The 24,813-nt window shown below is 46.4% G+C and overlaps 1 long non-coding RNA gene across 2 annotated transcripts in view; it reads right to left on the reverse strand.

Annotated features, from left to right (window-relative positions):
- LOC139258547 (uncharacterized) overlaps positions 1-22,533 on the reverse strand; it is a 31,396-nt gene extending 8,863 nt beyond the window's left edge. The window contains exons 1-2 of one of the 2 annotated variants that reach the window (XR_011592378.1): positions 22,402-22,533; positions 6,431-6,567 (exon numbers count right to left, since the gene is read on the reverse strand). This is a non-coding gene — a long non-coding RNA (uncharacterized lncRNA). Of the gene's footprint in view, positions 1-6,430; positions 6,568-8,544; positions 8,650-22,401 lie in introns of those variants that run through there. The other variant, XR_011592379.1, reaches the window with a different exon arrangement.
- Between the last annotated feature and the right edge of the window lie 2,280 nt (positions 22,534-24,813).

Genomic DNA, 24,813 nt, shown 5'->3' on the forward strand with positions numbered 1-24,813 from the left:
AGACCAAAACTGTGCACAGTACTCCAGATGTGGTCTCACCAAAGCCCTGTACAATTGCAGCAAGATTTCCTTACTCTTGTACTCCAACCCCCTTGCAATAAACACCAAAATACCATTTGCCTTCCTAATTGCTTGCTGTACCTGTATGTTAATTTGTTTTGCTTCCAGCACAAGGACACCCAAATCTCTATAATTACCAACATTTGATAGTCACCATTTAAAAAATATTCTGTTTTTCTGTTCTTCTTACCAAACTGAATAACCTTATATTTTCCCACATTATACTCCATCTGCCACCTGATTGCCCACTCACTAACCTGTCTCTATCCCTTTGCAGCCGCTTTGTTTACTTTCCCACCTAGCTTTGTATCATCAGCAAACTTGGATACATTACACTCAGTCCCTTCATCTAAGTTATTAATATAGATTACAAATAGCTGAGGCCCAAACAATGATCCTTGCGGTACCCCACTAGTTACAGCTTGCCAACCTGTAAATGACCCATTTATTCCTACTCTCTGTTTTCTGTCCTTTAACCAATCCTCTATCCATGCTAATATATTACCCTCAACCTCATGAGCCCTTATTTTGTGTAACAACGTTTCATGTGGAACCTGATCAAATGCCTTTTGGAAATTTAAATATACTACATCCACTGGTTCCCTTTTATCTCCCACTTAGGGAGGGCGGTCAGTCGTTGGTGTGCGTCAGCACCCAGCTTGCGACTTTCCGTCTTCAGACCCTGCAGAGATACCTTTACGTCGAGCCCCCTCCTAGGTGGTGTGTGCTGGCGACGTATTTCTTCCGCCAGCAGCACAGCCTCAACTACGACACGCAGTTCCTGTTTGTGAGCTTGGAGGGGTCAGGACCGCTGTCCAGGGGCTGCCTGTCTTTTACCAGGAACTCATCAGGGTCTGGAACAAAGTCTCCACCAAGCGCAGCTCTCCACCGACTGGAGTGGCAGCTGTCCTGCAGGAGCTGCTGCTCGGGAATCCGTACCTCCACGACCGAGGTTTTAGGTGGCAGTCGGACGAGAGGGCTGTGGCTGGCAAGGTGACCAGGGTCAGGGACCTGCTCGATTGCGGAGGAGCGGGCTGGATGGCGCCAGATGTGCTGGCCACGGTGCCTAAATTCGGCCGACGTCCGCCGCGCGGCTGATGCCATCGAGTCGCTAAAAACAGCGCTGGGCCCTGACTCCGTTAGGTGTGTCGAGGAGGCTCAAGCACGTAGGGAGATCCCGTCCGAACTGACCCCCGTGAGATGGAATTCCTCATCGGCGCCAAACCCCGGAACCTCCCTCGGGAGCCGGCGCCTCACAACTTGAGCCGCCTCGGGGAAATCCCCTCCGTGCCTTTCAGTTCTGCGCGAAGGGTTTCCTGTACGGGCTGCTCCTGCACACCCTCAACCTTGCCATTCTCGTCTGCCGTCCGGACACGCCATGGCGTACCATCTTGCTGTCCGGAGGAGGCGGGGGTCCCCGATGGAATGCACTCTACGTGGGAGTCCTCCCACTATTTATCGGGGACTTGGCCTGGAGGGTGGTACACGGAGCAGTCCCGTGCAACAAATTTTTAAGCCGGTTCACGGGCTCCCAGGCCACCTGCAATTTCTGCGGTCTGGAGGACTCCGTGTTCCATGTTTTTATTGAATGTACGAGGTTGCAGCCCCTGTTCCATTATTTGAAGGGGCTGCTCCTCAATTTCTGGCTGCACTTCAGTCCCACACTCCTGGTCTTTGGGCACCCTGTGCGGAGGGGAGCGGGTAGGTCCGAGGGCCTCCTTGTAGGACTGCTCCTGGGCATGGCCAAGGGTGCCATCAGCCGGTCCAGGCAGCGGGCGGTCGAGGGGGTCGTTCAGCCTGACTGCCTGCCTCTCTTCCGCGGTTACATCCGGGCCAGGGTGTCCCTAGAGATGGAGCACGCGGTGTCCACCGGTACGCTCGCGGCCTTCCGTGAGAGGTGGGCGCCGGGGGGACTGGAGTGCATTATCACCCCCGGCAACCAAATTTTAATTTGATATTACATGTTTTAAAGTTTAATTTGTTTTAATTGCTGGGTTTTTAGTGTCCCCCTCCCCTTTTATAGGGGGCACTTGTAAAATATAAAATTTTAATGGCCCCAAAAAAAAATCACAAAAAAAAACACAAAAAAAAAACAAAAACGAAAAAAAAAGAGGGCAGTTAAAAGTGTCTGGAGTGTCCCCCAGATCGGGGGGGGGGGGGGCACTTGATCGAATGTTTATTTTGTTCCCCCCCTCAAAAGAGTTGTAGCTCTATTGAGATTTATTCGGCCGCATGCTCTGCCAGGATCAAGTGGGAGAAATGTTCCAGACTCCTGGTGGGTCAGTGGCGGGTGGACTCCCTGCCGGAGGAGCTCAGGCCTTTTGCCTGGAGCACGACCCATTTTCTCTATCTGGGAGTCTACCTTAGCCCCGATGAGGAAACCTGGCCGGCGAACGGTCAAGACCTGGAGGCCAAGGTCGCTGCTCGCCTAGGGCGCTGTACAGGCCTGCTCCGAGTGCTGTCCTACAGGGGTCGAGCGCTAGTCATAAACCAGCTGGTGGCCGCAATGTTGTGGTACCGGCTGGTCACTTTGACCCCTCCCCCTGAGTTTGCCACCAAGATACAGAAGAAGCTGGTGGACTTCTTCTGGAACAACAGGAAGCACTGGGTCTCTGCCGCGGTCTTGAGTCTCCCGCTTAAGGAGGGCGGTCAGACATTGGTGTGTGTTAGCACCCAGCTAGCGACTTTCCGTCTTCATACCCTGCAGAGATACCTTTACGTCGAGCACCCTCCTAGGTGGCGTGTGCTGGCGACGTATTTCTTCCGCCAGCAGTACAGCCTCAATTACGACATGCAGCTCTTGTTTGTGAGCCTGGGGGGGTGTCAGGACCGCCATGTGGGGGCTGCCTGTCTTTTACCAGGAATTCATCAGGGTCTGGAACAGAGTCACCACCAAGCACAGCTCTCCACCATCTGGAATGGCGGCTGTCCTGCAGGAGTCGCTGCTCAGGAATCCGTACCTCCACGACCGAGATTTTAGGTGGCAGTCGGATGAGAGGTCTGTGGCTGGCGAGGTGACCAGGGTCAGGGACCTGCTCGATGGCAGAGGAGCGGGCTGGATGGCGCCAGAGGTGCTGGCACGGCGCCTAAACTGGGCCGACGTCCGCAGCACGGCCGATGCCATCGAGTCGCTAAAAACAGCGCTGGGCCCTGACTCCGTTAGGTGTGTCGAGGAGGCTCAAGCACGTGGGGAGATCCCGTCCAAACTGACCCCTGTCCGGACGGAAATCCTCATCGGCGCCAAGCCCAGAAACCTCCCTCGGGGGCCGGCGCCTCACAACTTGAGCCGCCTCGGGGAAATCCCCTCTGTGCCTTTCAGTTCTGCGTGGAGGGGTTTCCTGTACGGGCTGCTCCTGCATACTCTCCACCTTGCCATCCTCACCTGCTGTCCGGACACGCCATGGCGCACCATCTTGCCGTCCGGAGGAGGCGGGGTTCCCCGATGGAGTGCACTCTACGTGGGAGTCCTCCCACTATTTATCAGGGACTTGGCCTGGAGGGTGGTGCACGGAGCAGTCCCATGCAACAAATTGTTAAGTCGGTTCACGGGCTCCCAGGCCGCCTGCAATTTCTGCGGTCTGGAAGAGTCCGTGTTCCATGTTTTTACTGAATGTGTGAGGTTGCAGCCCCTGTTCCATTATTTAAAGGGGCTGCTCCTCAATTTCTGGTTGCACTTCAGTCCCAAACTCCTGATCTTTGGGCACCCTGTGCAGAGGGGAGCGGGTAGGTCCGAAGGCCTTCTCGTAGGACTTTTCCTGGGCACAGCCAAGGGTGCCATCAGCCGGTCCAGGCAGCGGACGTTCGAGGAGGTCGTTCAGCCTGACTGCCTGCCTCTCTTCCGTGTTTTCATCCGAGCCAGGGTGTCCTTGGAGATGGAGCATGCGGTGTCCACCGGTACGCTCGTGGCCTTCCGTGAGAAGTGGGCGCCGGAGGGACTGGAGTGCATCATCACCCCCGGCAACCAAATTTTAATTTGATTTTATATGTTTTAAAGTTTAATTTGTTTAAGTTGTTGGTTTTAGTGCACCCCACCCCACTTTTAGCTAAGGGACACTTATAGAATTTATGTTTTTAGTGCCCCCCCAAAAAAAAAGTGGGCACTTGAAAAGTTTTTGGAGTTTGCACCCCACTGCCCCTCTTTAATCAGGGGGACACTTGATTACTGATACAACTAAAATAGTTGTAGATCTCTTGAGTTGGAAGTTGCTTAGCCAGTCACATGATGTTCACACGACTATATAAAACCCCAGCCAGTTGGGTTCAGGAGATCTACGATGAGGCAAGTGGTTGTGAGCTTGGTGGATGAACTGGTAATGTGTAGTGTGATTGTTAAACCTATGCTAATAAACCAACTAGTTCTTCATAGCAATGAACCCATGAAGCAAATACATTACCAAAATGAAAAGAGTTTTAAACAAGTTTCTGGATTAGTGTTCAAGACATGAAACATGTGGATGACGAAGTGAAGTCACAGACATGATAAATTTTCCTCATTCATTTGTAGTCTGATATGTCATCAGACTTACTTATGTCTGTGCTTGATTTAGTCATTCATGCATTATGTAAACATATCACAAACACTTAACATAGTGATGAGTCATACTGCTTCATTTCCTAACATTGTGCATTTCATACCATCCCCACCGAAAGAATATTAATAGGACTGTACAGCTCATCACTCTGTCATTGAACACAACAGGGAGTGCTGTTGCAGACTGACCGGATGATGTACAGCTTCATTTTTTGTGCCCATTCATATTGCATTTAATGAAAGAAAACATCAAGGATATTAAATCATTTGCTCCATGGTCACATCAGTAAAAACTCTGTCTGAGTCGGCCTGTGCGACCTGAGCGTTCAAGTGCAGAAATAGTGTTTGTAGTAATGGATCTTTGACCCGTCGTCTAGAGTTGCAATGGCGTATCTTGACAACAGTGATAAGGGTTATAACATGACACTCACATAAGAACCGAATGATAACGGGTAGTAGAGGGTTAAATTATGAGGACAGGTTGCATGAATTTGGCTTGTATTCCCTTCAATATAGAAGATGGAGAGGTAATCTAATAGGGTAGATAATATAAAAAATAGAAACAGGACAAGGCCATTTGGCCATTCAAGCCTGTTCTGCAATTCAGTTAGATCATGGCTGATCTTCTACCTCAACACCACCTTCCCGCACTGTCCTCATGTCCCTTGATTCTCTTAATATCCAAAAATCTATCAATCTGAGTCTTGAATATACTCAACAACTAAGAGTTCAAAGATTCACAATCCTTTGAGTGAAGAAATTTCTCCTGATCTCAGACCTAAATGGCCGAACCCTGATCCTGAAACTGTGACTTCTAGTTCTAGACTCCAGAGCCAGGGGACAAATCCTCCAAGCATCTGCCCTGTCAAGCCCTGAATTTTATAGATTTCATTGGGATTACCTCTCATTCTTCTCAATTCTAGGAAATATAGGCCTAATCTCCTCAATTTCTCCTCATAGGATAATCCCCCCATCACAGGAATCAGTGTGGAGAACTTTCGTTGCACTCCCTCTGAGGCAAGCATATACTTCCTTGGGTAAGGAGACCAAAACTATACATAGTACTCCAGATGTGGTCTCACCAAGGCCCTATATAATTGCAGTAAGATTTCTTTACTCTTATACTCCAATGCTTTTGCAATAAAAGCTAATGTACCATTTGCTTTCCTACTTGCTCACTGTACCTGCATGTTAACTTTCAGTGATTTGTGTACAAGGTCCTTCTAAATAACAACATTTCCCAGTCTCTCACCATTTCAAAAATATTCTGTTTTTCTATTTTTCCAACCAAAGTGGATAACTATTCAATCTGCCATGTTCTTGCCCACACACTTAACCTGTCTATATCCCTTTGCAGCCTCTTTGCATCCTCCTCACAACTTACTTTCCCACCTAGCTTTGTATCATTAGCAAACTTGGATATGTTACACTCACTCCTATCATCTAGATTATTGATATAGATTTTATACAGCCGAGGCCCATACACCGATTCTTGCGGTACGCCACTAGTTACAGCTAGCCAACCTGAAAATGATCTGTTTAATTCCACTCTTCTGTTTTCTGTCCATTCACCAATCAATGCTAATATATTACCCCCAATTCCATGAGCCCTAATTTAGTGTAATAACTTCTTATCGAATGCTTTCTGATAATCCAAATATACTACATCCACTGGTTCCCCCTTATCTACCCTGCTAGTTACAACCTCATAAAACTCATCAGCATCTGCCTTCACAAAAGAAGAGGATAAAGTTAATGTCACATAGAGATGGGGGGAGCAAAAATACTGGATAAGATAAAAATAGAAAGGAGGTGCATTATTCAACGTTAATAAGTCACCTGATCCGGATGGGATGAATCCTAGGTTGCTGAGGAAAGTAAGGGTGAAAATAGCTGAAGCTCCGATCACAATTTTTCAATCCTCCTTGGATAGGGGAGTGGTGCCAGATGACTAGATGATTGCAAATGTTACACCCCTGTTCAAAAAAGATAGGAATAAACCTGGTCAATCAGATCAATCAGCCTAACGTCAGTGCTGGGAAAGCTACTCGAGCTGGGAGGACAGACCTACCAACGTCAGTGTTCTCGATCAGGCTAACATCCCCAGCATCGAAGCACTGACTATACTCAACCAGCTCCGTTGGACAGGCCACATCGTCCACATGCCCAACACGAGACTCCCAAAGCAAGGGATCTACTCGGAACTCCTACACGGCAGGTGGGCCCCTGGTGGGCAGAGGAAATGTTTCAAGGACACTCTCAAAGCCTCCTTGATTAAATGCAACATCCCCATCGGCACCTGGGGATCCCTGGCCCAAGACTGCCCTAAGTGGAGGAAGAGCATCCAGGAGGGCACTAAGCACCTCGAGTCTCATCGCCGAGAGCATGCAGAAACCAAACGCAGGCAGCGGAAGGAGTGTGCGGCAAACCAGACTCCCCACCCACCCTTTCCTTCAATGACTGTCTGTCCCACCTGTGACAGAGACTGTAATTCTTGTATTGGACTGTACAGTTACCTGGGAACTCACTTTTAGAGTGGAAGCAAGTCTTCCTCAATTTCGCGGGACTGCCTATGATGATGATGATGACTAGAGACCATTGTCAAGGACAAATGTAATTATCACTTGGAGAAGCATGGGTTAATAAGGGACAGTCAACACGGATTTGTTAAAGGCAAATCATGTCTGACTAACTTGATTGTGTTCTTTGATGAAGTAACAAAGAGGGTTTATGAGGTAGTGTGGTAGATATATATATGGGCTTTCAAATGGCATTTGGTAAAGTACCACATAACAGACTTATTCAGAAAATAGAAAGACATGGTATTAAAGGGACGATGATGACTTTGGTACATAATTGACTAAGCGATTGAACGGATGTTTTTCTGACTGAAAAGAAGTATGCAGAGGGACACCCAGGGGTTGGTATTATGATCTGGACTTGGGTAATGGGAGTACAATTTTGAAGTTTGCGGATGATAAAAAACTTGACAATATAGTAACTAGTGAGCAGGATAGTAGCGGACTTCATGAGGACATAGATAGATTGGTGTAATAGGCAGACAGATGGCAGATGCAATTTAAAGTGGATAGGTGTGAAGTGATGCACTTCGGGAGGAACAACATCGCTTGGCATTATAATCTAAGTGGTACTATTTTGGTTGGGGTGCAAGAGCAGCCTTGGGATGCATATTCACAAATCTTTGAAGGTGGCAGGGCAAGTTGATAAGGCAGTTAAGAAGACATCTGGGATACTTGGATACATATGTATTTTTATATATATTTATATATATTTATAAAAATAGGGGCACTGAATACAAAACAAGGAAGTCATGCTAAACCTTTACAAATCACTGGTTAGGCCCTAGCTGGAGTATTGTGTCCAATTCTGGGCACCACACTTTAGGAAGGATGTCAAGGCCTTAGAGAGAATACAGAGGAGGCTTGCCAGGATGATATTGGGGATAAGGGACTTCAGCAATGTGGAGAGATTGGAGAATGTGGGGTTGTTTTCCTTCGAGCAGAGAAGGTTAGGGGAGACCTAATAGAGGTGTTCAAAATTATGAGGGGTTTTGATAGATCAAGTAGGGCGAAACTATTTCCTCTGGCAAGTGGCAGAGGTCATAGATTTAAAATAATTGGCAAAAGAACTAGAGGGGAAATTAGGAGAATTTTTTTTCACACAGACATTTGTTAAGATCTGGAATGCATTATCTGAAGCAGAATAACTCCCAAAATTCTGCGCAACCATTTAAAGACAGCACTGTGGGAGTACCTTCATCACATGGACTGCAGCGCTTCAAGAAGGCAGCTCACTACCACCTTCTCAAGAGCAATTAGGGATGGACACTAAATGCTGGCCTTGCCAGCAATGCCCACATGAGAGTCTGCACGGCCCCATCTTACTCCTAGTATAAACAGAGGTTTGGTTTTTAAAAGCAGGAGTACTCTTACTTCTGGGGTTGGTCTTTTCTTGGACACTACTATGATGTTCTGTAAGGTCAGCAGTAAGGTGACCTATTACAATAGCTCGAGTATCAGTAAGTGACTTCTTTCCTAAGCTCTGCAAGCAAAAAACAAATGTCTCAGATAAAGAGATATCAGGACCCTTGTTAAATTACTGCTTTAATAGTTCCATCAACGATTTCATTAATAGTTTTAGCTGCACATAGCCCTTATTCTTGTTTTAGTTTTTTTATATAAAAATATATCCCATTTAATGTTTCCTTTCTGTCTGCTCCTTCCATGCCTACCTAATAGAATGGCTGACTTACTCCTTGGCCTCTTCCAAAATACTCTTGGGCAAAAGTAGCTAACGGTGACTCAACTAAAAAGGGAATCTCACTGAGCACAGAGCCATAAACGTGAAGCTGTACCATAACAGTCTGTGGGACTTTATACTGCATTATTCCACCCGATAGGCTCTTTTGTCTCCAGGGGTAGAGAGCACTAAGTTTCTCTAGTTCCATTTCCTAAGCTGACTTGCAACCAAGATGGTGAGTGACTGACCTGATTCCAGATCTCACTGCTAGAGGCATGCAAGAGGAGTCTGGAGGTGATCACCTCTCTCATTTTCCCAGCACCTTATGGGAACAGTCTTTGTCTCCTGGCCTTCATTTGGTGAATTCCCACAGCAATGCTGCTGAGATGGGGAGATCAGTTGAACTGCGATTCAAACTTGCATCCCTTCACTGCTTCACTATTAAAGTAGCAGGAATTGTAGCTGAACCCCACTGTGTAATTTTAAATGAATAAAGAGTTGGCCCGCTAATATCCCATGATATAATTTCAGATCAACAGTTATATCTTAATACATTGGTATTGCAGGTCCCACATATATACAAATGTATCTACATACATATTAAGATTTATTTACAAAATATTTTTACATTAAAATTATATGTACATAAACATAATTATATTCAAAATGTAGACATAGATGTATCAATATTAAAATTGTTGGTATACAAATGTACAATTTGCATTAACATTACAGCTATATAAATTACAAGTATATAAATATATCTATTTTAAAATGATAGATATATAAATTATAGGTACATAATTGTACCTATATTAAAATTATCCATCTATAAATATATATTGAAATTATAGGGATGTCAATTAAAATGCCAGATATCTGTCTATCTATATGTGATTCTACATGTATCTATTATATGATATGTGTGTTCATAAAATAAAACATAAAGAAGAAACTGAATATGCCTATATCGTAATAGCAGTTAAACAGTATTTAATTTTAAAAGGTGAAATGAACAAATAGCACTCTGATAGTCAAAGGGTTATAGTGTAGAAATCTTTTAAAATAATTTATATGGATTTTCCTTCTCATGGAAGAAAGGAAGTGTCGACATTTACTGTTCTCTGCAGGCTGGTTGATTGTGACGTAGCCACTCTTTTCATATTGCCATGAGTCAGTGCCCCATCACTGAAATATCCAATAGTTAATGAAAGCCCACAAACTTCAGACAGGCTCTTAGGTCATTGAGTACCTTTGATCTGCTACCATTTTGACGTCAGGTCCACTTCTGTGACTTCTAGATCAAGGCTCCTGTACAAAGCCAACTCACTCAAGGGAACTTGACACATTGGAGCAGGGATGTAAAAGCAGCCCATCCCACCCCCACACACAGGGGAAAAGGCTCCACCTGCACATCGTCAGTGAAGGGGTGTGAGAAACACACTTCACCACAGCTCACATTAAAACTCAGCACCCTACCTACGCCAACACATGCAAATGCATTGACGCCACATACAGAATATGGTAATAACTTGTAAAAATACTTATCTCACACCAGCCCGCACAATTAAAGCTGAAATGCAGAGTTAGCAAAAAACAGTGCTAGAAAAGTCTACATTATTTCCCAACAGAATTATTTGGATTCATAATTACTATGGTGACGCCATTTATTGTAATTTGGTTTTTGACATCTACATCCTTTTCAGCAGATATCTGCTGATGTATGATTTACTATCCCTGGCCCTCGTGACATTTAGGAACATAGGAACAGGGGGAGGCCATTCAGCACCTCAAGCCTGTTCTGCCATTCAATTAGATCATGGCTGATCTGTATCTTATCTCCAACTATCCACCTTGGTTCCATGACCCTTAATACCCTTACCTAACAAAAATCTATTAATCTCAGTTTTGAATTTTTCAATTGACCTAGCCTCAACAGCTTTTTGGGCGAGAGAATTCCATATTTCCAATACCTTTTGTGTGAAGAAGTGCTTCCTGACATCACCCCGAACATTTGTTCTCAAGTGCGATCTTGTTCTCATTGCAGCTCAATTTTAAATCAATGAGACTTGGCTAGTTGCCTGTCTTTCAAGCTGGTTAATTATCCTTATTTATTACTCTATTTTAGAAGGGTTTTTTTGCCAGCTAAAATGGGACAAAAGTCTGGAAAATTCCTCTCTGCCCCCAGATTGGCAAATCATCGGCAGAGTATGCTAGAATTTTCAATGCACATTTTGATGAGCAAATATTGGTTTTCTACCTTCTCAATCAGTCGCGTTTTAGTGAAATATCTTTAAACACTAACATAACCATCTAATATTGTCTAAGCAGAATACTATTGATTACAGAGCTTAAGAAGGTTGCAATCCCGAATAATTCATGTGAAAAGCATATAAACGCATTGAAAGTGACAGGACAGGTTGAGAAACTGGTTAAAAAAGCATATGGGATCCTGGGCTTTATAGAGCCAAGCAAGGAATTAATGATGAACCTTTATAAAACACTGGTTCAGTCACAACTGGAGTATTGTGTCCAATTCTGGGCACCACACTTTAGAAAGGATGTGAAGGCTTTAGTGAGGGTGCAGAAAAGATTTACAAGAATGGTTCCAGGGATGAGGAACTTCAGTTATGTGGATAGACTGGAGAAGCTGAGGTTGTTCTCATTTGAGAGGAGATTTGATAGACGTGTTCAAAATTATCTAGACAGAGTAGATAGAGAAAAACTGTTCCCACTGGCAGAAAGGTTGAGAACCAGAGGACACAGATTTAAGATGATTGGCAGAAGATCCAAAGGCGGCATGAGCAAAACCTTTTTTACACAGCGAGTGGTTAGGATCTGGAATGCACTGCCTGAAAGGGCGGTGGAGGCAGACTCAATTGTGACTTTCAAAAGGGAATTGGATAAGTACCTGAAGGAAAAACAATTGCAGGGCTGCAGAGAAAGGGCGAGGGAGTGGGACTAACCGAAGTGCTCTGCAGAGAGCTGGCATGGGCTCAACGGGCTGAATGGCCTCCTACTGTGCTGTAACCATTCTATGATTCTAACTGTTTTTTGTTATGTATGTAAACCTGTAATTAACATGTCTAACCACCAGAGGACTTGTCTCTTGGAGTCCCAAGGGATCCCACAATCCCTTGGGAGCACCGGTATATAAGGAGGCCTCACAGGCTGGAGAGGCATTCTGAGATCTGTAATAAAGGACTACAGTCACACTTACTTTGAGCTTGCAGCATCTAGTCTGACTCTTTATTCAAGACTTAACAACTGAAGACGAGATACAGATGATGAACCCCAACACAACAATGCAGAGAACTGTGCGCATCCTGGAGAAATTTTCAGAGGGAGATGATTGGGAAACCTTCGTGCAGCGACTTGACCAATACTTCATGGCCAACGAGCTGGAAGGAGAAGGGAACACTGCCAAACGAAGGGCGATTCTCCTCACCGTTTGCAGGGTACCAACATATGGCCTCATGAAAAACCTGCCCGCTCCAGTAAAACCCACAGACAAGTCGTATGATGATTTGTGCACACTGGTCCGAGAGCATCTAAACCCAAAGGAAAGCGTTCTGATGGCGAGGTATCGGTTCTATACGTACAAGAGGTCTGAAGGCCAGGAAGTGGCGAACTATGTCGCCGAGCTAAGGTGCCTTGCAAGACATTACGAATTTGAAGGACACTTGGAGCATATGCTCAGGGACTTCTTTGTACTTGGCATTGGCCATGAAGTAATACTTCACAAACTTTTGACTGTAGAGAGCCCAACCTTGAGTAAAGCCATAGCGATAGCCCAGGCGTTTATCTCCACCAGTGACAATACCAAACACATTTCCCAGCACACTAGTGTTGCTGCAAGTACTGTGAACAAAGTAACATTGTTTTCGAATCGGAATGCACATGGCAGGACTTACACGCCTGTAGCTGCACGTCCGCAGATGACTCAGAGTCCGTCGAGCACCTGCAGAACCTGGAGGAGGTTCTTAGTCGGCTTAATTGTGTGGGGCTCAGGCTAAAATGCTCGAAGTGAATTTTCCTGGTGCATGAAGTGGAGTTCCTGGGGAGAAGAATTGCGGCGGACGGTATCAGGCCCACCGATTCGAAGATGGAGGCAATCACAAACGCACCAAGATCACAGAACGTGACAGAGCTGCGGTCATTTCTCGGACTCCTGAACTACTTTGGTAACTTCTTGCCGGGTCTTAGCACATTGGTAGAACCCTTGCACTCTTTACTGTGTAAAGGAGATGAATGGGTATGGGGTAAAAGCCAAGAAAATGCCTTTGAGAAAGCTAGGAAGCTGTTACGTTCAACAAATTGCTTGTGTTGTACGATCCATGTAAACATTTGGTACTAGCATGTGATGCGTCGTCATACAGGGTCGGGTGTGTACTACAACAAGCTAATGAATTTGGGAAGTTGCAACCGGTTGCTGATGCATCCAGAAGTCTGTCTAAGGCCGAGAGGGCCTACAGTATGATCGAAAAAGAAGCGTTAGCGTGTGTTTATGGGGTAAAGAAAATGCATCAATATCTGTTCGGGCTCAAATTTGAATTGGAAACCGACCATAAGCCGCTTATATCCTTCTTTTCTGAAAAGAAGGGGATAAATACGAATGCATTGGCCTGCATCCAGAGATGGGCGCTCACATTATCCGCATACAACTACACCATCCACCACAGGCAAGGCACAGAAAACTGTGCCGATGCTCTCAGTAGGCTACCATTGCCTGCCACCGGGGTAGAGATGGCACAGCCCGCAGATCTAGTTATGGTAATGGAAGCATTCGAGAGTGAGTAATCACCTGTTACCGCCCGATAGATTAGAACCTGGACGAGCCAGGACCCCTTACTGTCCTTAGTAAAAAACTGTGTGCTCCACGGGAGTTGGTCTAGTGTCCTGTTAGAGATGCAGGAAGAAATAAAGCCATACCAGCGGCGCAAAGAGGAAATGTCTATACAGGCAGACTGCCTCCTATGGGGTAATCGGGTAGTTGTGCCAAAAAAGGGCAGGGACACTTTCATTAGTGACCTCCATAGTACCCACCCAGGCATTGTAATGATGAAAGCGATAGCCAGATCCCACGTGTGGTGCCCCGGTATCGATGCAGACTTAGAATCCTGTGTGCACAAATGTAATACATGTTCCCAGTTAAACAATGCACCCAGGGAGGCGCCACTAAGTTTATGGTCTTGGCCCTCCAAACCGTGGTCTAGGGTTCATGTCGACTATGGAGGCCCATTCTTGGGAAAAATGTTTTTAGTGTTTGTAGATGCGTACTCCAAGTGGATTGAATGTGTGATAATGTCGGCAAGCACATCTGCTGCTACCATTGAAAGCCTACGGGCCATGTTTGTCACGCACGGCCTGCCTGATGTCCTTGTAAGTGACAATGGGCCATGCTTTACCAGTGCCGAATTCAAGGAATTCATGACCCGCAATGGGTTCAAACATGTCACGTCTGCCCGGTTTAAGCCAGCGTCCAATGGTCAGGCAGAACAAGCAGTTCAAACAATCAAGCAGAGCTTAAAAAGGATAACTGAAGGCTCACTGCAGATTCGCTTATCCTGAGTCCTGCTTAGTTATCGCACAAGACCCCACTCGCTCACCGGGGTCCCTCCCGCTGAACTGCTCATGAAAAGGGCACTTAAGACAAGGCTCTCGTTAGTCCACCCTGATCTACATGAACAGGTAGCGAGCAGGCAGCTTCAACAGAATACATATCATGATCGCACAAATGTGTCACGAGAAATTGAAGTAAATGATCCTGTATTTTTGTTGAACTATGGACAAGGTCCCAAGTGGATTGCTGGCACTGTTTTGGCCAAAGAGGGGAGTAGGGTGTTTGTGGTCAAACTCGCAAATGGACTCACCTGCAGAAAACACTTCGACCAAACCAAACTCAGATTTACGGACTATCCAGAACAACCCACAATAGACTCTACCTTTTTTGACCCTCCAACACACACACAAGTGACAACTGACCCAGCGGTTGAGCACGAAGCAGAACCCATCACCCCCAGCAGTCCAGCAAGGCCAGCTGTGCAGCAGCCCAGCGAAGGCTCGACAAACGACTCACCAACATCTGCATTTGCACCGAGACGATCAACCAGGGAAAGGAAGGCCCCAGATCGACTCACATTGTAAATAGTTACACTATTGACTTTGCGGGGGGAATGATGTTATGTATGTAATCCTGTAAATACCATGTCTTACCATCAGAGGGCTTATCCCCTGGAGTCCCAAGGATACCACAATTCCTTGGGAGCACTTGTATATAAGGAGGCCTCACAGGCTGTAGAGGCACTCTGAGATCTGTAATAAAGGACTACGGGCATACTTACTTTGAGCTTGCAGCATCTAGTCTGACTATTTAAGACTTAACTATTTCCATATACTGTTCCATTTCCATGGTTCAAAACATTTCCCCATGGAGGCAAATTTCTATTGTGTTCTTTACCCTTCCCATATACCCCAAAACCAGGAAATATTACCAACAAACACATTTTGTGCAACTTAAGGCTGTAGGCACATTTGAGAAGCTCAGCTGATTCATTGTGTAGGCAGCACGGAGATGAACAGCACGTCCCTTAGCGTTTTGTTCCTGCTGTCACGTTGGCTTTTGCGATCTTCCCCCGGGTCTGCCTGAATCAGGTGATAGGCCCATTTTAAATACAAATCAGGGTCCTATGATATAGAAGAGACCCTAATTGCCATGTTTGAATAGTGCTGGGTATGGCAGAACTGGAGGTCCAGCCTAACAGGAGCTCAAAGGTAAGTCTGTGTTTATTTTTGTGGAGCTGGGAAGGGCATGTCAACTCTTCCGGGCTCCACAGGATGAGCCTGGGTCACTGCCACTCCAGGCCCCCCCACTCTATGAGCCTCCCGTCTTCCAGCCCAGAGACCGGCGTCCCACCAGAGAAAATGGGCAGTCGGGCAGCCAGATGACATGTTCCACAGGCCAGCCACCCGAAGGCCACTTGCGGAGAAAATCTACCCCAAAGTTTCTTTCCCCAGTAACACTCGATGTTCTGTTACAGAAAAGCAAGAATCGTTAAAATAAAGTTTAAAATTGTAACTTTATTTAAAAATCCCTTCACGGTAAATCCAATTCATGACTTTTGGTATCCAGAGAGCTTCAGACTCAAGAAAGAGACATCCATTTATACAGCACCTCATCAGGTCTGCAGATGTCCAAAAGTTCTTGGACCCAATGGGCAACCATTTTTGAATTCTAGGCACTTCACAAACAGCAAATGAATGACCAGTTGATATGTTTTTGGTTAAGAAAAGCATGTTAGCTAGCACACCTCCCTGCTATTGTTTGAACGGTGTAATTGCATCCTTAACATCCACCTGCTCTGGCAGACTGGGGCTTCAATATTAACATTTAATCTGAAAAACCACACCTCTGACAGTGCAGCAGTCCCTCAGTACTGTACTAAAGTGCCAGCCTAGATTATGTGCTCAAGCCATACTGGGGCTTGATCTCATGACCTTTTGATTCAGAGAGTGCAGTGGGATCTAGGACACTTGGGTGAGTTGGTGATGGAGTAGAGAGAGAACTTTGGGAATTAGAACTCAAGAGGGGGGAGAAAGAGTGAGATCACACAGTGGGAAGTGAGGCCTAGGCTGGAGAGAGATTGAGAGAACAGCAGAATCTGAGGCATAGGCAGGAGGCTATGGCAGCATTTTGGATATGGGAGAGAGAGAGAGAGAGTACTCTGGGATCTAGGAGTCTTGGGAGGGAAGGAGGGAGGAGCAAAAAGTGGTACAAATCAGAGAATGCACCATACTTTTTCTCAAGATCCAGAGTGCCAAAGTGAAAAGCACTTTAATCATTCCTCAGAAATGAAGAATGACTATTTGGAAAGGCAGTAGAAGGATAATGCTCCCTATGGAACTGTACTCCAGCAAGAATCACTACCTTTAAGAAAGGTAGACAGGAGAGGGAAAAAAATGGTAGTAAAAAATATTTAATTATTCATTTTATTTTGACACGGTTGTGTTCCTCCTGTGCTACATTATAAACTGAAAACACTTGGAATACTCAGTTATTGCACTCAGAAGACCTGCACAGCTGACTTATGGGGCTTGATTTTACACTTTTGTGCAGATCCTCCAAAAATGGGCATTATTTCTGGCATGGCCGGTAAAAATGGGTTTTCAGATCGTCGGCTTCTCACCCATTCTCAAAGCACCTAGTCTCCATTTTTGAAATTGGGTATTACCGCGAGCGATATGAAATGGGCAGTAGCGTTAAATCTCGCTGACCTTCTGCCGTGAAGTGTCGCCATCCTTAGCAACGGCATGGCAACGCTTAATTCCCGTGTCATGCACAGAAGAGGAGATAGAGGGCGAGGGAGCTGAAAGCGACTGAAGGCGTGTGTAGCTGTCTTGTTTGGCTGTTGTGGGAGGCACGAGGGAGATTCACCAGCAGCAAAAAGCCTACTAAGCACCAAGAACATAGTTGGCACCGAGTTTTTGTCCAACAAATAAGATATAACATGGAAGGGATGGTGGAGCTGGTAGCCAGGAACACTGGTGGCAGAGGGCTCCCAGTGGTCCCGGAGCGCAGCACTGCACCCTAAGGTGCCGCACCCCCATTGCCAACCATACATGAGAGCCAGGAGCAACATCTTTCTTCTGGCTTGGTGCACGTTCCCACCTCGGGGCCGTCCTCTCCCGTATCCGTCCAAGCAGCGATTCAGCCGTCATCCTCCTCCGCCCCCCGCTCCACCCCGCAATGAAGCATTGCCTGAGGAGCTCCTTGGCCAGGTGGCTTGGAATCAGGAGGGGAAGAGGAAGGGATAGAGTTGGGGAGGAGAAGCGGAGGGGGGAGGAAATGTTGGTTTTTACAGAACTACTGATGATTTCAGACAACTGTTCGTTTAAATGTTTTTTATTTAACAAAACCTTGTTGCGCATTAACTCAGATAGCTGCACCGTTACACGCTGGTGATTCCTTATCAAAGGGTATAATTACACTTAACTTCAATCAACTTAAACTTTAACTGTCACCAAGGTGATGCCCACCATTGATGTATGACCTGCACACCCAGCAGTGTGTCAGCCTTGTAAATAACACCAACGTTTTTTCAGGCAAAGCGATCATTGTTGAGCTCCTGACAAAAGGCTCTTGCAACTATCATGCCACCACAGGCCCTTTCATGCGGTCTACAGGGGGGCGGGGGCATGGCTTCAGCATCAGCCTGATTGTCTGGGCCGATATCAGTATCCGCCTCCTCATCCTCTCTCTGGTGAGGTGGATTGTCAGACTCTTCAGGCAATTCTTGTCCCCTCCTGTTAGCCAAGTTGTGCAGCATGCAGCACACCACGACGAATTGAGCTACCTGCTCAGGGTGGTATTTGAGCTCGCCTCCTGAATGGTCCAGGCATCTAAAGCACTGCTTAAGCACTCCAATGGTTTTCTCCACGATATTGCGAGTTGCTCTGTGGCTCTGGTTGTATCGCCTCTCAGCGTCGGTGTGGGTGTAATGCAGGTGTGGGTCATCGGCCAGGTGGCGAGGCCATATCCTTTGTCACCAAGCATCCAGCATTGACCTTGTGGCTGATTGTTAAAAAAGTCAGATACAGTGCTCTCACGCAGGATGTGAGCATCATGGATGCTGCCCGGAAATTTAGCATTCACTGCCATTAAAATTTGCTGGTAGTCGACAACGAGTTGGACATTCAGGGACTGGAAGCTCTTGCGGTTCCTGAAAACCTCTGCATCCTGAAAAGGTGCCCGCATCGCGATGTGCGTACAGTCTATTGCTCCCTGCACCTTGGGGAAGTTTGCAATTCTGGAGAATGCTTGAGCTGTGCCAGGTAATCGGGAAGCTGATCAAGTCCCTCCTGCATGCGTACAGGGTTTCAGTGCCCTGTCTAATGCAGCAATGTGTGGCATGCTGAGACAGACCGCAAATGTCGCCAGCTGAGGCCTGAAAAGAACCCGACGCGTAGAACGACAGTGCCGTGGTGACTTTGATCTCGACGGACAGTGCAGTACTGATGGTGCTGGCAGGCTGCAGATCTCCCCTTATGAGCTGGCATACCTCAGTGATAACCTCTTTGTGAAAGCGCAGTCTCCAAAGGTAGGTGGTGTCAGGCAAGTCAAGGTAAGACTGCTTCTCCCTGTACTTGCGGGGGGGTGTAACGTCTGGTCCTCCTCATCAGTTTGGCACATCTTACATTGGGCATATAATGCTGTGTAGCGTACCTTCGGCCATCTTGAGTCTACAGCAGGTATTTGGTCATCAAGAGAGAATGAGAAAGGACAGACCCCATTGCAATAGCTCTCTGTTTTCCACCAATTGGTCATAAACAATGAATGTCCTGATGAAGACGCCTATTACATTCCAATTGGTCACAGTATGGTCTAGATGTTTGTACAGATGTTTGCATCAACTCCAACGACCTCCAGAGTACATTCGAACACCCCAAGGTTGAAGCAGAGCAGCCTTTTAAAGGGATGCGACATGTGATGTAAAACATGGCGTCCATAACGCTGTGATTTGTTCAGAACAATTCCATTTTTTCCAGGCGTTTTTTTTGGGCGAGCGATATTGTGGACGATATGTGTGTGACGAGGTGAAAGTGACAGTGGGCAATTTCCTGGACATTAGTTTCGCCAAATGTGCTCTTTACGACAAAAAAAATGGGCGGGCGGTAGTATCGAATCTTGGCGTTAATTCTGTGCGGAAAGAAACACTGGCCGATATTATGGCCATTGATTTTGCCCATTCTGATGATTCCGCCCCAAAAAAGTGGGCGGGCGGTATTATTTTTTCCTGGCGTTACGCATATGGGGAAAGTAATACTCGGCGATAAGTTTCTGAAAAATGCCCGTCAGTTTCCATTTTCTGGCTAAATAGGCGATATATGGGTGTTATACGTCATTTCAGCGGTGAAATGGACGTTAAGTGGGCGTTAAGCATGCAAAAAAATCTAGCCCCATGGTGTCAAAAACAAAATACCGCTGATGCTGAAAATCTGAAATAAAAACCGAAAATGTTGGAAATACTCAGCCGGTCAGGCAGCATTTGTGGAGAGAGAAACAGAGTTAACGTTTCAGGTTCTGATGAAAGGTCATCGACCTGAAACGTTAACTCTGTTTCTCTCTCTACAGATGCTGCCTGACCTGCTGAGTATTTCCAGCATTTTCTGTTTTTATTTCACTTATGGAGTCAACTGGGTTTTGTACTATTCCCATTGACTTCTTGAAGATGTTTATAAGATGCTTTTCAGATTGGATAATGCGATTTGCTCACAGGATAGAGAGGTTGTGTGGCTTACTTTCTGCATGCTGCTATTCTGCTGCCTTAGCTACATCCAATTAGGTCACACGGAGCTATTTGCTCAGCTCAGCTGGAAAGCAGCTGACCCATTAATCCAATAACGATGTGATATTTCTTTAGTTGTTACTAAGGCAATTGACCCATATTCCTCTTTAAGAGCTGGGGAGGGGTGAGGCCATGGAGGGATTTGAAAACAAGGATGCGAAGCCAGTTTAACCCTTTGAGATGAAGGGGCTGAAATTCAGCTCCCCCAAAAGGCCACTTGCTGCCAGAAAGTGGAGTCCAGGCGGCAGAGTCGAGCGGCCACTGACTTCCGATCCAATGGCCGCCAGCAGCGAAATTCAGTTCGGGGGTTTTTCCGGCGGTCCTCACTTCCGCCCCACTGCTGCCGACCGTCGTAAGTGCGTCATCAAAGGGCGCACTGCCGGTCTCACACACCTCCGTGGCACCGCCCACAAAATTTAGCTGCAAAAATCATAGATCTGCCGCACGGTGCCCCCGACGGCTTTTTCTGTCGTTGCACCTTCCTTTCACTCTGTGAACCATGGCAGCGTGGCGGCCCTTCAAGGGGAGGGCACACTGCAGTGGCCGGCATGTTTTTTTTGCCGGCCGACTTCCCGATCAGCTGGACAATTATGGTCCTGGGTTTGGCCGGGCCGCCAACAGGCAACCTGGCACCCACTCTTGGGTGCCAGGCTGCTGGCTCAGCCGAAACCCTCCCTAGTGGCCCAGTGGACCGAAGCCTAATAATCGCTGGTTCTCTATCCTTTAAATGAGGGGAGAGACGTGGTGACGCACACGCGCACTGATGTCAGCACCACTGTACCACTGACTGATAGCGGCAGAGACTCCGTCTGTTATGTATGCATGCTTGTATTGTTATATGATGTCTGTAACACTGAATGTACCCTTACACTGTACACACCTTACTGTACACCGGAGGGTCCTGCTGCTGGAGACCTAAGGGTTACCTACACACTGCGGGTAACCCAGTATAAAAGGGAGCTCACAGCTTGGTGTCCTCACTCGAGGAGCTGCAAATAAAGGACTACAGTCTACACTGTTTAAGTACCATACTCTGTCTCGTGGAGTCATTACCAAAGGTGCCTACATACATTACACCGTCCCGCCCCCACTTCCGCCCCTCTAGAGTACTTACCACCGCATGTCCACCCCCATTATGACTGACTTCCGGTCCGCTCCAAAAAAATTGCCACAGAGCTGAATTTCGCCAAAGAGGCCACCTCATCTGACGCGGTGGTAAAAACAACTTTAAAATGGTAAGTGCGCTAGCTTTCCGACTGGGGGTGAATTTCGGCCTCGAAGAGATCCACGGGCCGCATACTGAATGCGTACCTAACCCGCACCAAGTCCCATTTGCCCATCACCCCTGTGCTCGCTGACCCACATTGGTTCGTGATTAAGCAACGCTTCAATTTAAAAATTCTCACCTTGTTTTTCAAATCCCTCCATGGCCTCGCCCCTCCCTATCTCTGTAATCTCCTCCAGCCCTACAACCCCCCCCCCCACCCCCCAAGATATCTGTGCTGTTGCAATTCTGGCCTCTTATGCATCCACGATTTTAATTGCTCCACCATTGCCGACCATGCCTTCAGCTGCCAAGGCCCCAAGGGCTTAAGCTCTAGAATTCTCTCCCTAAACCTCTCCGCCTCCCTTTCCTCCTTTAAGACACTCCTTAAAACATACCTCTTTTCTGCCTTAATATCTCCTGATGTGGCTCGGGTGTCAAATTTTGTTTGATAAGGCTCCTGTAAAGCACCTTGGGATGTTTTACTACATTAAAGGTGCTATATAAATACAAGTTGTTGTTGTTGCGGTTTTGTCCCAGCTCAGCTCAGCTCAGCTAAATACTATGAGCATGAAATTGGGTATCACCCCATTTGAGGCGGTAACTTTTTAACGTTTTAAAAAATTAGCGCCAGGCACTAATCATTTCAAACTTTTAAAAAATTTGGCCTGTCGGGCCCATGCCGGCTCTCTGCAAGAGCATTTCATTAGTCCCAATCTTCCGCCCTTTCCCCCAAGCACTCTTCTTCCTTCTTGGAGAGCAATTGACAGAAGGTGGGCAGTGAAAGGCTCCTTCCCTCCCTTAAAGGGAAGGACCATCGCTGCAGGCTCTGCAAAGGGAAACAAACTTACCTTCTCAACAACAGCAGCCGCGCTCCCACGCAGTGTGCCGGGCTGATTGATCGCGGGCAAGAGAGAAGGTAAGTTTGTTTTTTTACTTACCTCGGCCACCTCGCCTTTAAGCATCGCCCCGAAGCAACCAGCCACCCGATGTACGCCTCCTGCAGCTGTCGGTGTTTTCGCCCAGCGCTGCTGCAGGGGACAGAACTCAATTTTGAGCCCAGGACGCTACCGGGTCGATACGCACGGTGATGACGTCACAATCTCCGGGCGAAGGAAATCGGGGTGCCGCTGCAAAACTCCTGTCCAATAAAGCGGGGGCGGGAGGTACAAAGGCACCCAATTTTGCCCTCTATGCATTAAAACAGAAGCTGCTGGAAGTGTGCTCACAGGTCAGTCAGCAGCCAAAAAGAGGAAGACAGGTTAGTGTCTCGGGTGTCATAGAATCATACAGCACAGACGGAGACCACTCAACCCATCAAGTCTGTGCTGACTCTTTGAAAGATCTAGCCAGTTGGGCCCACTCCCCCACTCTTTCCCTACAGCCCTGCAAATGTTTCTTTTTAAATCATATATCCTTTCCTTTTTGCTATTGATTCTGCTTCCACCACCCTTTCAGGAAGTGCATTCCAGATCATCATAACTTGTTGTGTAAAAATAAATTCACCTCATCTTCCCCCTGGATCTGTTGCGAATTATCTTGAATCTGTGTCCTCCACTTACTGACCCACTGATCAATTCTGTGCATTTCCAGTTCTTTCTGTTTTGGTTTGAGGTTTCCAGCACTTGTAGCTTTTCAGAAGTAGCATACCTGATGCAGAGCTTCCTGCAACGAGAGCAGGTCAGCCCTTTAGTTGCCTGAAATTCTGGGGCTTCAGCTCTGCCAGCCCAAGTATGATAAAGCAGATCCTTGTTTGCCTAAGCACAAGGTTGGAAACCTCATCCCAAAAAGTGGAGATGTGGTAGGATTGCCCTGGAGTCTCCAGGAATTAATCTCCTGGAGATTGTTGTGTGCAACCCAGGAGGCAACTCATAGGCGCATAAAAAAATTGAGTTTTTATTCATATTTTTTGAACACTTTCATTTATTAGTTATAAAAATATTGGAAATGGGGTAAAAAGACTGCTTGACATTCAACAATCATTCAAACGATTGGCTTTCCAGTTAGTGTGGGAAGGCAGTGCTCCGCGTAGATGGACGTGACGTGCAACCAATGGCTGTTCATGGAAGCGGGATGGTTGGAGGCTGGCGGTCATGTGATGCAACCTCCAGGGATACGTCCAACAAGAGTTGGCAACCCAAGGATGTGGGGATTCCTTGGTCAGCACAGGCTGCCTGCACCTCAAAAGGTGACTGAGTGGCATACGCCACGATTCACCCTTGAAATTTGGGGCAGCCCATAGCCTGAAAGGCCCTTCCTCGGGCTGAAGAAATACTAAGCAAAAGAAAAATCTTCACCTGTAACAGGAATCAGGATTCCTGTAAAATAAGCTAATCAATGGCCTTTAGGATCAATTCACATTGTCTGTTATAGGTCTTGGCTGGTGAAAGTTCCAGTGAAGCCTTATAAAGGGGGAAGGAGCAGAATTCCTTGAGTAGCCTGGCAACTTCCCCTTGCTGTGGGGAGGGTCAGAAGATCCAGCCACATTCCCTCCCTTCCAGAAATTGGCTGGACCTAAGAAATGAGGCAGACTCTCAGCACACCCTATTTTCTGTTGCTCAATCCAGAGATCAGCTAAGTTCTCGCCTTGGTGCAGACTGGGATTTCAAGCCCTTAAATATTATTAGGGCTTTATTTGTTATCTGGAGTCTGAAGTTTGGGCAGTCTTCATAAAATATACCGAATTCTTCCTAAAATCTATGGAAAGCGCCACAAAATTAATTGATGAATTTCCCCTGATTCTACCTGATGTCACAGACTACATACAACAGTGAGAATTGCACAGCCCTAAATATTATACATCCATCAAACTACTATGCTTTAATTTATTCCATTGGTGCAAGTAACAAGAAAAATATCTCCCACACTCCCAAATGAATGTGACAGCATCTGTATCTGGGAACCTCGACACATCTCCATTGTTAGCTACATCTTTGTGATTATCAGCACTGAACAGAGAGGCTACAAAATACAAGTTTTGTATTCTGATACAATCCCAGGTATTCTGTCGGATTTAATGGAGGATACCCAGCTGAGAGAAGCTGTTCCTACTCAATGGCAAACATTTAAAGATCACATGGATGAACTTCGACAATTGTACATCCCTGTCTGGAGTAAAAATAAAACGGGGAAGGTGGCTCAACCATGACTAACAAGGGAAATTAAGGATAGTGTTAAATTCAAGGAAGAGGCTTATAAATTGGCCAGAAAAAGCAGCAAACCTAAGGACTGGGAGAATTTTATAATTCAGCAGAGGAGGACAAAGGGCTTAATTAGGAGGGGGGAAATAGAGTATGAGAGGAAGCTTGCTGGGAACATAAAAACTGACTACAAAAGCTTCTATAGCTATGTGA

The sequence above is a fragment of the Pristiophorus japonicus genome, chromosome 1 (assembly GCF_044704955.1).
Source record: "Pristiophorus japonicus isolate sPriJap1 chromosome 1, sPriJap1.hap1, whole genome shotgun sequence".
NCBI lineage: Eukaryota > Metazoa > Chordata > Chondrichthyes > Pristiophoridae > Pristiophorus > Pristiophorus japonicus.